A 13,062-nucleotide genomic window follows, 5' to 3' on the forward strand; every position below is an offset into this window, starting at 1 on the left:
AATCTGAGATACTACTTTTCATGTCTTTATGTAAAAACATTTAAAAACCTTAATTAAGTGGATGATTTCTTATGAAAATCTAGATTACTGAAAATGAGCTTTTGATTTTTTTTTTATTTAGAAAGCTAAGCTGACCAATTTTCATCAAAGAGATACAGAAAGTTTAAAGGTTTTACTCCCATACCAAAAGAAACACCAGACTCCGATGATTTTACAGGGGAATTATATCAAATCTTCAATTACCAGTTTGTCCTAATGTGCTGTAAATTCTTCCTGTGCATTGAAAAGAAAGGAAAACTTTTTAACTCCTTTCAGGAAGCAAGTATAACATGGGTAACTCAATGAAATGAAGGCAATATTAAGAAACAAAACTAGAGAACAGCATCACCCATAAATATCAATGCAAAAATACTAGATAAAATATTAGCAAACAGAATCCAATACCATATTATGAAAATAATACACCACGACCACATGAGATTTATTCCAGGCATGTAAGGTTGGTTTAATAATAGGATGTTCATTAATACAGTGTATTAATAGACCTAAGGAAACAAATCATGTAATTATCTCCATAGATGTTGAAAAACCTTTTGACAAAATTTATTATCCATTCATAAATAAAACATTGATGAAAAGAATAGTTTAATATGTGACAAAAGTGTTATCTCTAATCACTGGGGTCAAGATAGTATAAAGATGGATTTTTCATAAGAATTTCCGGGAAAACTGGGAGGTTATTTGAAAAAAAAATGTCCTTTTTTGTTCACATAAAAGACATAAACAGACTCCAAATGGATTGGGATCCAGATGTCAAAAATGAAACCATACAAGTACTGGAAGACTGGTGGGCAAATTCCTCTTAACTTTGATATAAGGGATGCCTTCCTAATTATAGCTCAAAGTCCAGAGCCAATAAAAGAAAAAAAATCAATGAATTTGACTATGTACAATTAAAAAATACATGGCAAAGAACTATAAACAAAGTCAAAGATAACTGACAAAATGGGAGACAAATATTTGTGACATACACCACAGACAAGAAGGCTTATACCCTTCCTCTATAAAGAATTCTTAAGGGATCCCTGGGTGGCGCAGCGGTTTGGCGCCTGCCTTTGGCCCAGGGCGCGATCCTGGAGACCTGGGATGGAGTCCCACGTTGGGCTCCTGGTGCATGGAGCCTGCTTCTCCCTCTGCCTGTGTCTCTGCCTCTCTCTCTCTGTGTGTGTGACTATCATAAAAAAAAAAGAAGAATTCTTAAAAACTTAGGGACAAACAACCAAGAACCCAATATAATAAATGGGTAAAAGACACGAACAGACAATTCGCACACATGAACACATAGACACAGACTCACACACGTACACACACATGCACACACACGCATACACTTTCCAGATCTGTCTGCTGAGAGATGTAGGAGCAATGATCCCCTATTAGCAATGAATACACCCAGTGCCCAGATCTTGGTTTCTAAATCCCTTGCTCCCATAAAAGCAATCAGAGACCCTTGAGGAAGTAGTTGATTCCAGAGCCGAAGCAAAGAAAATGCAAGATGAATGTGGAACATGTTGTGGTAACTAAAAATAAAAAATTGCTCAAAACAGTGGGTGCATGTCAATAGGAAAACAGATTTCAAACTAAATGAGCTTCCAATGGCCAAATATGGTACAGTCTGTGAAGGAAACAAAATAATGATAGTATTCGATTATAACTTATAAAAGATAATAAGTGTACATGAGTCCATGGTGATATAAATAATTCAATAAATGGGGGCAGCTCTTCCTTAGAGAATGATGCCAATTGATAAATGAAGAAGGAAAGAGGAAAATAGAAAAATCACCATTAAAACTTCACAATAATTGTTGCAGCACCATCCATTGATGGATATTAAAAATGATGGGCAAAAATTTGTGGAGAAAGATTATTTCCACAGTCTCAAAGTGTCTTCCCCAAGGTCTTTATTAATTATGATGGGCAAAGTCATTACTTTATAGTGGAGAAACCCAGCAGACACTTTAACTGGGTGATCAAGGTTAACATCACCAGAGATAACACGTTAGCACCATGAACCCCATGATATAATACACTGAGGAGGGTGCAGTATTACATCTTTGATATTTTTACCAGAATTGCATGACCTCAATCTAATCATGAGAAAACAGCAGACAAACTCAAATTGAAGGACATTCTCAAAATAACAAGCCTGTGCTCATCAAAAGGATCAAGGTCATTAACATCAAGGAAAGACTGAGAAATCATCACAGATTGGAGGAGACTAAAGTGACAGGGCATCTAAATGCAACATGGGATTCCAGATTGGATTCTTGAACAGGAAAAAAAAAATGAGATTGGGTGGAAAGGGGTGACATTTGAATGATTTCTGTAGTTTAGTTACTAGTATTGTACCAATTTTCCTTTCCTGGTTTTGATCATTTTAGTAGGCCTCTGTAAGTTGTTAACATTAGGGGGAGCTGGGTGAGGAGTATATGGCAACTCTTTGTACTACTTTTGTAACTGTTCTGTATGTCTAAAATCATTTGTAAGTAAAAAGTAAAAAACAAAAAGACAGACAGATACACCTCCCCTTCTGAAGCTGTTGTTCTGATGGGGAGAACAGAAAATAAAGCATAGACATAACAATAAACTTTAAAAAATGGAACCTTCCCCGCCCCTCCGGAAGTACCACAACGACCTGGAGCAACACCCAATTTTAAGGTGTCACAGGGATAAAGGGGCTTAAAATCCTGCACTTGAATAGTTTCTGTTTGCTGCCTTGAGCTGCCATCGTGGTTCTTTGAGGAATCCTTGCTGAATTCCTTTTTGGATGTTAGTATAAATACATGGAGCCTGAAACAGTTTGAATCGGCCATGACAAGGACTTGGCTGTTGTCTTCCCTCACTCCATTCAATTTCCTTTGATGGAATCCTCTCGAAATCAATTGTCCTTTTCACCCCTTCTGAGGAATATATCTCACTGAGGAGATCACTACCGATGTACATCTCTTACAGAAACAAAGGCAGGGGCTTGGTCCCCAGGGGAGATTGGCCCTGGGGCTTCTGCAGAGACCCTAGTCCAATCTGTGCACAAACTTTTTGATATGAAAGTTTAATTTTTACAATTAAAAGGTAATACAGGGGCATTACAAAAATTTCTGGAAAGCACAGAAAAGTGAAGGAAAAAAAAAATCACCCAAATCTCACTCCCTCATCTTCCCCCAGAGACTACTATATACTTTTTGATGCATTTGCTTCCAGTCTGCTTCCAATGCACCTGTTTTGTGTTTCTCAGGGCCACACTGTTTATATAATTGTGTGACATAACTTTTACATTCTGAACACAACCTTTTTTTATTTTTATTTTTTGGAATATTACAAGCCTTTTGTAAACATAACTGGAGTGCCTCTATACCTCCTCGAGTTTGGGCTATTTCATTGGGAGAACTGACTTGTTGCTCTTTCTAAATGATGCCAACTATTGGCAAGTTTTGCAGAGAACCATGTGATGGAGAGGAACAGGCACTGAGCTTGATGCGGGAGACATGGGTTAGAAGCTTGACTCTGTTCCTTATAAAACTTTCAAACTGTGTTCTGCTCATTTTCCCTCCCTGGTCTTTTTCATTAGCCGCAAAATGCCATAACCGATCCACCATCCCCCAGGGTTCTTCAAGCTCTAACATTCTATGAGAAGAATATTTTATTTTTTTAAAGGATTTTATTTATTTATTCATGAGAGACACAGAGAGAGAGAGAGAGAGAGGCAGAGACACAGGCAGAGGGAGAAGCAGTCTCCATGCAGGGAGCCCGATGTGGGACTCGATCCCAGGTCTTCAGGATCACACCCTGGGCTGAAGGCGGCGCTAAACCACTGAGCCACTGGGACTGCCCCAAGAAGAATATTTTCATTAAAAATTTTTATGAGGCTTTTTAGCAATTTTCAAAAATTCTGTATGTCTATGTATCAACATTGACATTGAGATTTACATGTTGATACCTCAAAGGTTATATAGGACATATTTATATGGTTCAGAATGTCATGTAATGGCACCCGCATAGTTTTGTTTTGCTGGGAGGCACACTGTTTGGCACCTGGGAACTCTAAAAAAACTTTTAAAAGTTTTATAAATTATCCCCTGCTTTGTATAGAATGCCCCTGTTTATATATTATAATAGTTTGCATAGTGTTAGCCACATTCTCAGAGGTCCTTGATTAATGGACTCACCATGAGATGTTTGTTCCTTATTTTGTGATTATCTTCAGGTCTTATTGAGATTGGGGACTTGTCCCTATAAACTGTCCTAATGCCTCTTCAGCCTTAGAAAATGTTAACTATAACCAGAATTCTTGCAGAAAGTTTTTATTGTTATGCTATCAGGAAACTTAAAGGAACTACACTTTGATGAGTGCTATGCATAGGTTCTAACTGGCTACATGGAAGCCTATTAATACAGGCTAATGGCTCTGAAAAAAACAAAAACCTCACTCATTAAAAATGTGCTTTAGGTCAAAGGCAGATACTCTAGCCAAAACAGTGGTACATGAAAATGGAAGGAAAATACCAGGTAGCATGTAGGTCCTATATTGGCGGGATTTCCATAACCCACATATACTAGGAAAGGATACCACATTGGAGAAAACACACATTACTAATAAGATTAATGGGAAATGAAAGTATAGTCAGCGCATTTCCCTTTCCAGAGCCCGTGGCTTTGTTTTTGGTTTTATTCTTTAATTGAGAACTATTTTGGTACCTTATAGTCCAGAGTCAGTATAATTCTTTCCAGGAAGGCCTGCTTTAAATAAGGTAAATTGCATGTGTTTTCTAAGAAGAGCTGTGTTTTCTCTCTTCAAGCAGTGCTATGGGGCAAAGTGTCTACCTAACTTGGGATCTTTGGGAACTTAATGAACACTTGTTGACAGTTATTGACTAGAGACCACCAATCCTCAAAACAACCAACCACCTTGAAGATTCTATTACAGACTATTGGATGGAAATTTGCAATTTTTCTCCAAAGGAAAAGACTTTGCTTAATAGGTCAAAGAACAAGTGTTTTATGATGTCATTACAAATGGTGCAAGATGCAACAGCTTGAGATTTCAGGACTGCAGGATTTAGGCATTCTGCAGAGGCTTAGGACACATGGTTATGGTTCTGACTCTGATAGAACTAGCTTTGTGATCTTGGTGAGCAACCCGGGCCCCTGTTGGGCTAGATATAATCAATAAGACTCCCAGTGGTGCTGATGTCCTATGATTCTTTTTTTTAAAGATTTTATTTATTTGAGAGCCCGATGTGGGACTTAATCCCAGGACTTTGGGATTGCACCTAGAGCCAAAGGCAGACACTTAACTGCTGAGCCACCCAGGCATCTCTGATATTCTATGATTCTATGATCTATAAAACTAAGTGCTGACAGGAAAGAAAAAGGCAATCTTGGGGGCATTATCCTGCTGATAAATTCAAATTTAAGTACAAAAACAAAACAAAACAAAACAAAAAAACCCCTCATCATGGCCTAATAAGTAAGGTCACAAGATCTGGGGAGGTGACATAAGGAAAGGCTACTGAGGCTCCAGGATGACACCCTGAAGTGCTGGGGAAGGGATGTGGCCCTCTTCCTGGCTGTAGTCTCTCAGAAGAAGGAGCTTTGGACTGGAAGACACCTTTTAATTGGATCCCTTTTAGCAGAGCAAAGTAGAGCACTGGGTAGAGACAGGCAGGGCCATCTCCCATTATCGTTGGCAGTAGATCCAGAGGGGTCTGACTCATTGAGGTGGTTGTAGGTTTAGGAAAGGAAAGCCTAAGTCAGGCTGTTGGGAGAGTGGTAGAAAGTCTTCTCAGCCACGCATCTGCTCCAGTCCAGCTGACTGTGGCCCATCATCCCTATCTGGCCCAAGTGCTGTGAAAAAGAGCAAGGGACAGGTGCCTCCCTCCCCCCATAGAACAAATGCACTAATTGTACCTCTGATGCTCATTCTGGACTTTCAGTTAAAGGATGAATGAGTTCTGGGATCTAATGTTTGGCTGATATATAGGGATCTAGCATACAGAACTAATGGTACTGATACCATTAATGATACTGAACTGTATACTTGAAATTTGCTAAGAGAATAGATCTTAAGTGTTCTCAACACACACACACACACACACACACACACACACACACACGGTTACTATATGAGGTGACCTGTGTGTTAATTAGCTTGATTGGGATAATCATGTTACGATATACATGAATATCAAACCATCCTTTTGTATATCTTAAATATATACATTTTAATTTCTCAGTTATACCTCAATAAAGCTGAAAGAAAGGAGAGAGTACTTCAAAGGAGGAGGGACTTATCAGTGCATTTTACTTCCTGAAAATAGAAAGGCAGAGCAGCTTAAATTTACTGTAGGCAGTCATTTCATGTCTTCTAATGCCACTGCTAAGGATTTGATTGTTAGCAACTTAATAGAAAAATAAAAATAGAAATAGAAAAATAAAGGTTTCACATGATGCTAAGAACCAGGAAACCTTAAACAAACTCACTGATTTAAAACTCTTAAATGTTTGATTATGAAAATCAATAAGCTGAACCCTTTCCAAAAAACGGTTACCAAGTAAAAAGAAATTTCTATTTCTTAATATTATTTTGACTTACAGCTTATTAGCCGGACTCAGGCACCCACGGCATGTGTGTCCCTTTGCCAAATAGAAACAAATACAAAACAAAACAAAAATACAAAGGCAATCCCTACAAACACAACCAGTGTAGTCAGCACTGCTGATCTCGCCTGATGGAGAAGCCTCTGAGACAGCAACCCTAGGGATGAAGAGAGCACGTATCTATATGCGGCTTTTTACCATTTACAAAACAGTTTCAGAGACATTAGGTTCCCTCTCTCTGACCACCGGGAAAATGCTTACCTTCCCTCTGGAATTCAGCCCTTCAGCCTTGCAGAGTGGGCTCTGGGAAAAGACTCTTGGCAATGCTATGAGAGCAGCCCAGGGACAGGGCTCTGAGCTCCAGGAAGCAGATTTTTCAACCACCGGACCAGGAACGGAGATGATGGATCTGGGTAATCAAGGTGACTCTTCACTTTACCTCTCTCATCATTACAAATTACCAATCTGCAGTTGGCCATGGATGGAGGGTGGGCGGAGGGTGTTGTATAAAGGGACTTCAAATCAAGGAGCCCTAGAATGTCAGGGCTGGAGTGTTTCCAACCCCCTTAATTTATAGACAAGACAGTGGAGTCCACAGATGCAGGAGAGGATTCCCCAGTGACATCTCAGAGCCAGCCACCAGGCACTCCCCCACAGTCAGCCTAAACACTATCTTCAACCTAGATTTCTAATCTCCAGGAAAAAGACCCATCTGAGTCTCCTTAAGTGATGAAGCAAGAATTACTCCACCATCTTCTTGCTTCCTGTTGCCTGACTGACTTTCTTTAATATGAGGGCATGGCTCAGCCAACTGCCTTCCCCCACTTCAGCCACAGTTGAGATGGGGGAAATTGCACCATGAGAATTTTTTTTTTAATCCAACAGTTAACTGATGCCACTGCAGTCCCAAAGTCCCAGAATCTTAGAGTTCCTGGGAGTGGCCCTGGGACTGTAAACAGTAAGGTGGGAAGGAGAGCACATGCTGGATTCACAGCCTAGATGACCTTGTCTTAGCTTTCATCGCTCAGTGGTCCCATTGTATAATCTTGGCAAAGTCATTTAACGTGTTCCCTCAACTGTCAAACCGAGATAATGGTCCCTTCCTTGTCGCCTTCCCCACAGCCACAGTGAGAGGAAACCCTTTGTGGGTGCAGAATGGAGGGTGCCAGGCAGCAAGGATGAGTCCCTGAGCTTTGGCAGCAAACAAACTAAATGCTCTGTGACTCTGGGCAAGTCCTCGGCCTCTGAGAGCCTCGGTTTCCTCTTGCAAGATAACATATGATAGTAGCGCCTACCTCAGAGAATCATGGTGAGGAGTAAATGAAATAATGTACATAAAATGCTTGGCGCAGGTGACCTGGGCGGCTCAGTCGGTTCAGCGTCTGCCTTCAGCTCAGGTCATGATCTCAAGGTCCTGGGATCAAGTCCCACATGGGGCTTCTTGTTCAGCCCTGCTTGTGCACACTCACTCTGTCAAATAAATCGATAAAATATTTTTAAAAAAATGCTTAGCAGAGCTCCTGGTACATAATAAAGGCTCAGTTGACATAATCTCTTTTTTCTTATGCTAAATATGTCCAAGAAGTCATAGGAATGTGCCATATAAAATCATAAAACACCATCATCAATACTGTACATCTAAACAGGCAGTGACTGATATGAAGTTTGGTGGTAGGTGATATTTAGGACTCAACGGAAGCCCGGAGCCGGGGACTTTGGAAGATCTCTGAAATGGGGTCTTTGTCTACAATAGTCAGAAAGCCCAAGAGAAGAGACTTTCCACTGTGATATATGATTGAGACCCAAAGTACAAAGTGGTAGAACGAGAGGTTCAGAGAATTGCCTTGATGTAATTTCAGTTCATCTCCTGGGATTGCCACCTTCATGGAGACTGGTCCGGCAGGCCCTGGAAGACTTGGTACACAGCAGATCCTGTGCTAGGCTTTGATGACACAGACCTAGGCCCTTCCCTCAAGAGGCTTACAGTTTCTGGGGGCACTGACACAGAACAAGGATGGATATTCTGGATTCTTTTCTCTTTCTTTTCTTTCTTTCTTTCTTTCTTTCTTTCTTTCTTTCTTTCTTTCTTTCTTCTTTCTTTCTTTCTTTCTTTTTTCTTTCTTTCTTTCTTTCTTTCTTTCTTTCTTTCTTTCTTTCTTTCTTTCAAGATTTCATTTATTTATTCATGAGAGACACAGAGAGGGAGGCAGAAACACAGGCAGAGGGATAAGCAGGCTCCTGCGGGGAGCCCGATACAGGACTTGATCCCAGGACCCCAAGATCATGACCTGAACCAAAGGCAGATGCTCAACCACTGAGCCACCCAGGGGCCCCTGGTTCTTTCACCTGTGTGTGAGAACTGCCTTGAATTCAGAGTCACACGGGTCAATTCATTCCAAACTCATGACAGCACCAGGCTGCTCTGCCAGAGGAAGAGCCACAGTAGTAGAAGTTGGTGCGTCCCAAAATGGAGCCCATGGAACCCTTCCAAGCATGCTTGTTTCCGCAGGTGAGCTGTTACCTTGACCAGAATTTCTTCCTAGAGAGTAACGCAGCCTGACTGCACAGTGGGTCAGAGAGAAATGCTTCATATTTTAAGCAGAAATCTGAGGTGTGACAGGATGACACATGTATCACACGCTGTCGATTTGTTCATTTCTTGGAACTGACATTCACAGTGAAACTTTCCTAAATTAATCTTAATTTTAGACACTATCTACCAGAACCTGTGTGATAGTGCCTTTACTACAACTGCAAGAATGGAAGATTTCAAGTTCTTTGAAATGAAGATTAGTACCTGGAGACTCCAAATTAAACTCCTTTAGAAGTAATTCAAGTCAAAATCTCACTTTAGAAAGTCTGAGAATCAGCATTTCCATACAATCAAGCCTCTTAGAAAATGATTTCTGGTTTTGCCTCAAGAGATAAAAGACCCATCTAGCCTCTTCTTCGTTGTGATTCTGTTCTCTGGGGCCAGTGGTCCTCCCAGGAGGTTCTTTGGGTCAGGGTTTTTGGATATGGGGGGGATTGGTCAGGTGTGGAGCCCCCCACCCCCTCCCCCGACTGGGTCAGAGAGAATGGGAGAGAGAGAATGGGAGAAGCCAACAGAGCGAGGAAGGCCAAAGGAGAGGGGATTCAGCTTCTGGAAGTTGGGCTGAACTCAGAGCTGTGTGGCCAGACCAGAGAGGGGCTTTTCCAGGCAAAGCCAGAACAGCCTGGCCCAGAGGAATCTTCCACCTTAGCCGAGGTGCCCGAGGAGTGGAACCGGACAGAGGGAAGCAACGTGACCCGAGGGACTGGATGTCTGAGCTGCCAGTAGGACAGCAGCACTTGGCTCTGATCCAAGACAGCCTTATTTCCTTTCTCTTGCTCCTGCCCTCCCTGCAACCCGCTTTCCCTTTTCGGAGCTGCTGCTAAGCGCACTGGAGGAAGCTTGGCTCCGAGGCATATCTGAAGGTCCTCTAAGGGGCTGAGTTCTAAGGCTCTGGGGCCCCATCAGAGCCTGAGCTGGGGTGAGGGGGGAGGAGGAGGAGGAGGAGGAGGAGGAGGAGGAGGAGGAGGAGGAAGGGAGAAGGCAAAGCTGCTACCCTGTGTGGGAGCTGATGCTGACAGTGAGCGAGTGCAGGGCCTGGCAGGCTGGCTGGCCTCAGGGACAGCCTGGCCCCTTTGATGCTGCCTGTCTCAGCGGCCTCCCTGTTCCAGGAGGGTGGCTGGGAGTGCGAGCTCCTTCTGCCCAGCCCAGCCTTCCCTCCTGGTTTTGATCTTGGGAAGAGAAAGCCCCTGCCCCTTTTCGGAAGCAGCAGCAGGCACCACTTGTCTCTTCTCTCCTTCCCGCAGGCACTTCTGTTCCGAGTGCTGCCTCTTGCTGGCTCCTTCTGCTTCTGCTTGGTCTTCCCGCTGATTGGGAAGAAAGTGCACCAGTGGGGTGATGGGGGTCTGGAATTCTTAAAGGAGCAGCTTTATTTCTGTTGGAAATTTATTTACCCAGCACATAATTTTTCTTGTCTTTCCACAATCGATACAATCTGGTGAGAAAAGTGAATACAAAGTGACCATAATCACCACATTTAAATGTTAATTGTGGATGTTCTGGTTTCTCTCTAAGGATTTTCTAGCAGATCAAGCACTAGCCCTGGCAACAATCATTATTAGCAATCAAATCCAATTTGAGAATCGTTTACGGAGGGCACAAAGGTTGGGGGCCACAAATCTGAGCAGGGCAGCCCCTGCCACCTCAAGGGTTCCCAGGCGAGGGCTGGAACTCCCAGGAATAAAGAAGCCACCAAAATCATTTGAAAATCCCCTGCACCAATTTTGCCAATAGCTTTTTTGTGATGGAGGCTTTGAGCAGAGGAGTTTACAAGAAGCCAAACTGGTAAGGCAATCTGAAATGTAGTCTTCCTCTGGTTGCTCCTTGGTCGGTTTGCACTCAGTCAGCCAGTATTTGTGAAGAACTTGTTTTTTTTTATGCAAAATACATAAACATTTGAGCAAAGCCTCACTGGGTGCTAGAGTAGCCATATCTTAGCCCCCTGTTTCTGTATGTCAGTGATGTGGTTTTTTTTTTCTCACACTGAGATTGCACAAGAATTGAAACTCTGGGCCCCTTCAAGCTCAGATTCTGAAGGCAGCCACTTCTTGAAGCTGTGGTACCTTCTACCTACTTGAAGCTGTGGCTTCCCTGATTCGAGGTTCCAGTCCAGTTTCCCCTTTAGGAGAAATGTCGTATCTTGAGCAAAGTACCCAGTCTCAGTGCCTCTGTTTCTTCCGGGGTGGGGGGGCGGAGAGGAGAATAAAGCGAAGCCATTTGGATGATTTGGAGAATATGAGATAGTCTTAGAGAAACATATTCAAACAGAAAGAGAATGGCCAGGATGGCAAGAGCCAGATGGCAGCTGGATCAAGTCTCTATTCTTAGGGATGAAGAAAGTGAGCCCCTGGGAAGAAACTTTGCTGAGAGTCACACAGAGAGTCACTGATAGGATCAGAACTGGCACCCTGCTCTGTCAATTCTCAGTCTACTGCTCTTCCTAGGAGTCCCAGCCTTAGGATTTCAATAAGGCGCCAATACGATTTCCTCTGCAGAGGAACATGAAGAAGGCAAGGGAGATGTCTGGGACTCTAGAGCACGAGCGCAGCTGAAACGCAGAGCCGGGTCCCGCCCCTTCCGACACCCCTACTCCCTTCTCCCACACCCCGACTGCCTTCGGAAGGCCAGGAAGCCTTACCCGAGGGCATTGGCTAAAGGGCTGCACTCAGTCCTGGAGCACCACTGGCGGCTGAAGAGAGGGGTGAAGCTGCACGTGGGGACAGATTCTCCGGCCAGGAGTGAGACAGGCAGCCGGCGGGTGGGCTAGTGGGCACACACCCGGTGGCTCTCCGTTTGCCGGAGGAGGAAAGAGCAGAAGTCGTTTGCCCCCCGGGCACGTGGCGGCTGTGCGGGGAAAGGTGATAGCGCAACCGACTTTCCCAGCCTCCTAATCACGTACCCGTGGTTCTCACAGGGGCAGTGGCTGCCGCCTACCCGAGCAGCCCACGGAATCCGGGGCCCCGAGCGCGCGGACCTACTAGGTGCGCGCCGCACCCCGCAGCCCGGCACGACACTGCGGCACGGATGGCCGGCCTGGGTGCGGGCACGCGGCGCCGCGGGGACGGTGAAGGTGACCGCCTTCTCCTTTCCGGCCCCGCGTGCTCTGTGCTGCGGGCCCGAGGGATGCTCGGGCCCGCCAAAGTTTGCTTCGGTGCTCGGGAGCCGGAGGAGAGTCCCCCGGGCAGTGGGGGGTGGGGGCGGGGTCGACCCCGATCCACGCAGCAGTTTGTGTGCCCTTTTCTGGTTCCCACCAGTAACTCGCGTGGTGGGAATGGGCGGGGGTTCAGAGAGGGGGGGTCCCTTTCTCGGGGCCTGTGTCCTGAGTCCCCCGTCCGCATCCCCGCAGCTGCCCCTCGGGCTCGGGCCCGGGTCCCCAGCTCTGCAGCCGCTCTCGGCAGCTGATTTTGACAGAGGGGGGTCCCGGGCCGCGCAGGCGGGCGCGGCGAGCCCCTGCCAGATCCGGGGCCGATAACGTGCCGGCTCCATGTCGCGGCTTCGGGCTGCCCAGGCTCCGCCCCCTGTGAGTGTGTAAGTGTGTGATGCTGCCGCGGCCGCCGCCGCCGCCGCCGCCGCCGCCGCCTGTGCAGCCGCCGCCGCCGCCGCCGCCGCTGCCGCCTCGGCTGCCGCGCCGCGCCGCGCCGCTGCCGCTGCCGCCCCGGCCGCCCCCGCCGCCGCCGCCGCCGCCGCCGCCGGCCCGCAGCCCGCCAGGCGGGCGGCCCCGCCGGCCCGAGCCCCCAGCGCCTGCAGCCGCAGCGTCGGGGCGCTGGGCGCGCGGGCAGCTGCCGAGCGAGCGGACCCGAGCGGGCGGCCGGGCACTT

General features: G+C 45.5%; 1 long non-coding RNA gene across 1 annotated transcript; it reads right to left on the bottom strand.

Annotated features, from left to right (window-relative positions):
* Positions 1-480: 480 nt before the first annotated feature.
* Positions 481-7,415, bottom strand: LOC118353726 (uncharacterized). The gene is made up of 2 exons (XR_004813086.2): positions 6,916-7,415; positions 481-1,231 (listed from the first exon to the last, which is right to left on the bottom strand). It is a non-coding gene; the product is annotated as an uncharacterized LOC118353726 (long non-coding RNA).
* Between the last annotated feature and the right edge of the window lie 5,647 nt (positions 7,416-13,062).

Source organism: Canis lupus, chromosome X (assembly GCF_003254725.2).
Source record: "Canis lupus dingo isolate Sandy chromosome X, ASM325472v2, whole genome shotgun sequence".
Taxonomy (NCBI): domain Eukaryota; kingdom Metazoa; phylum Chordata; class Mammalia; order Carnivora; family Canidae; genus Canis; species Canis lupus.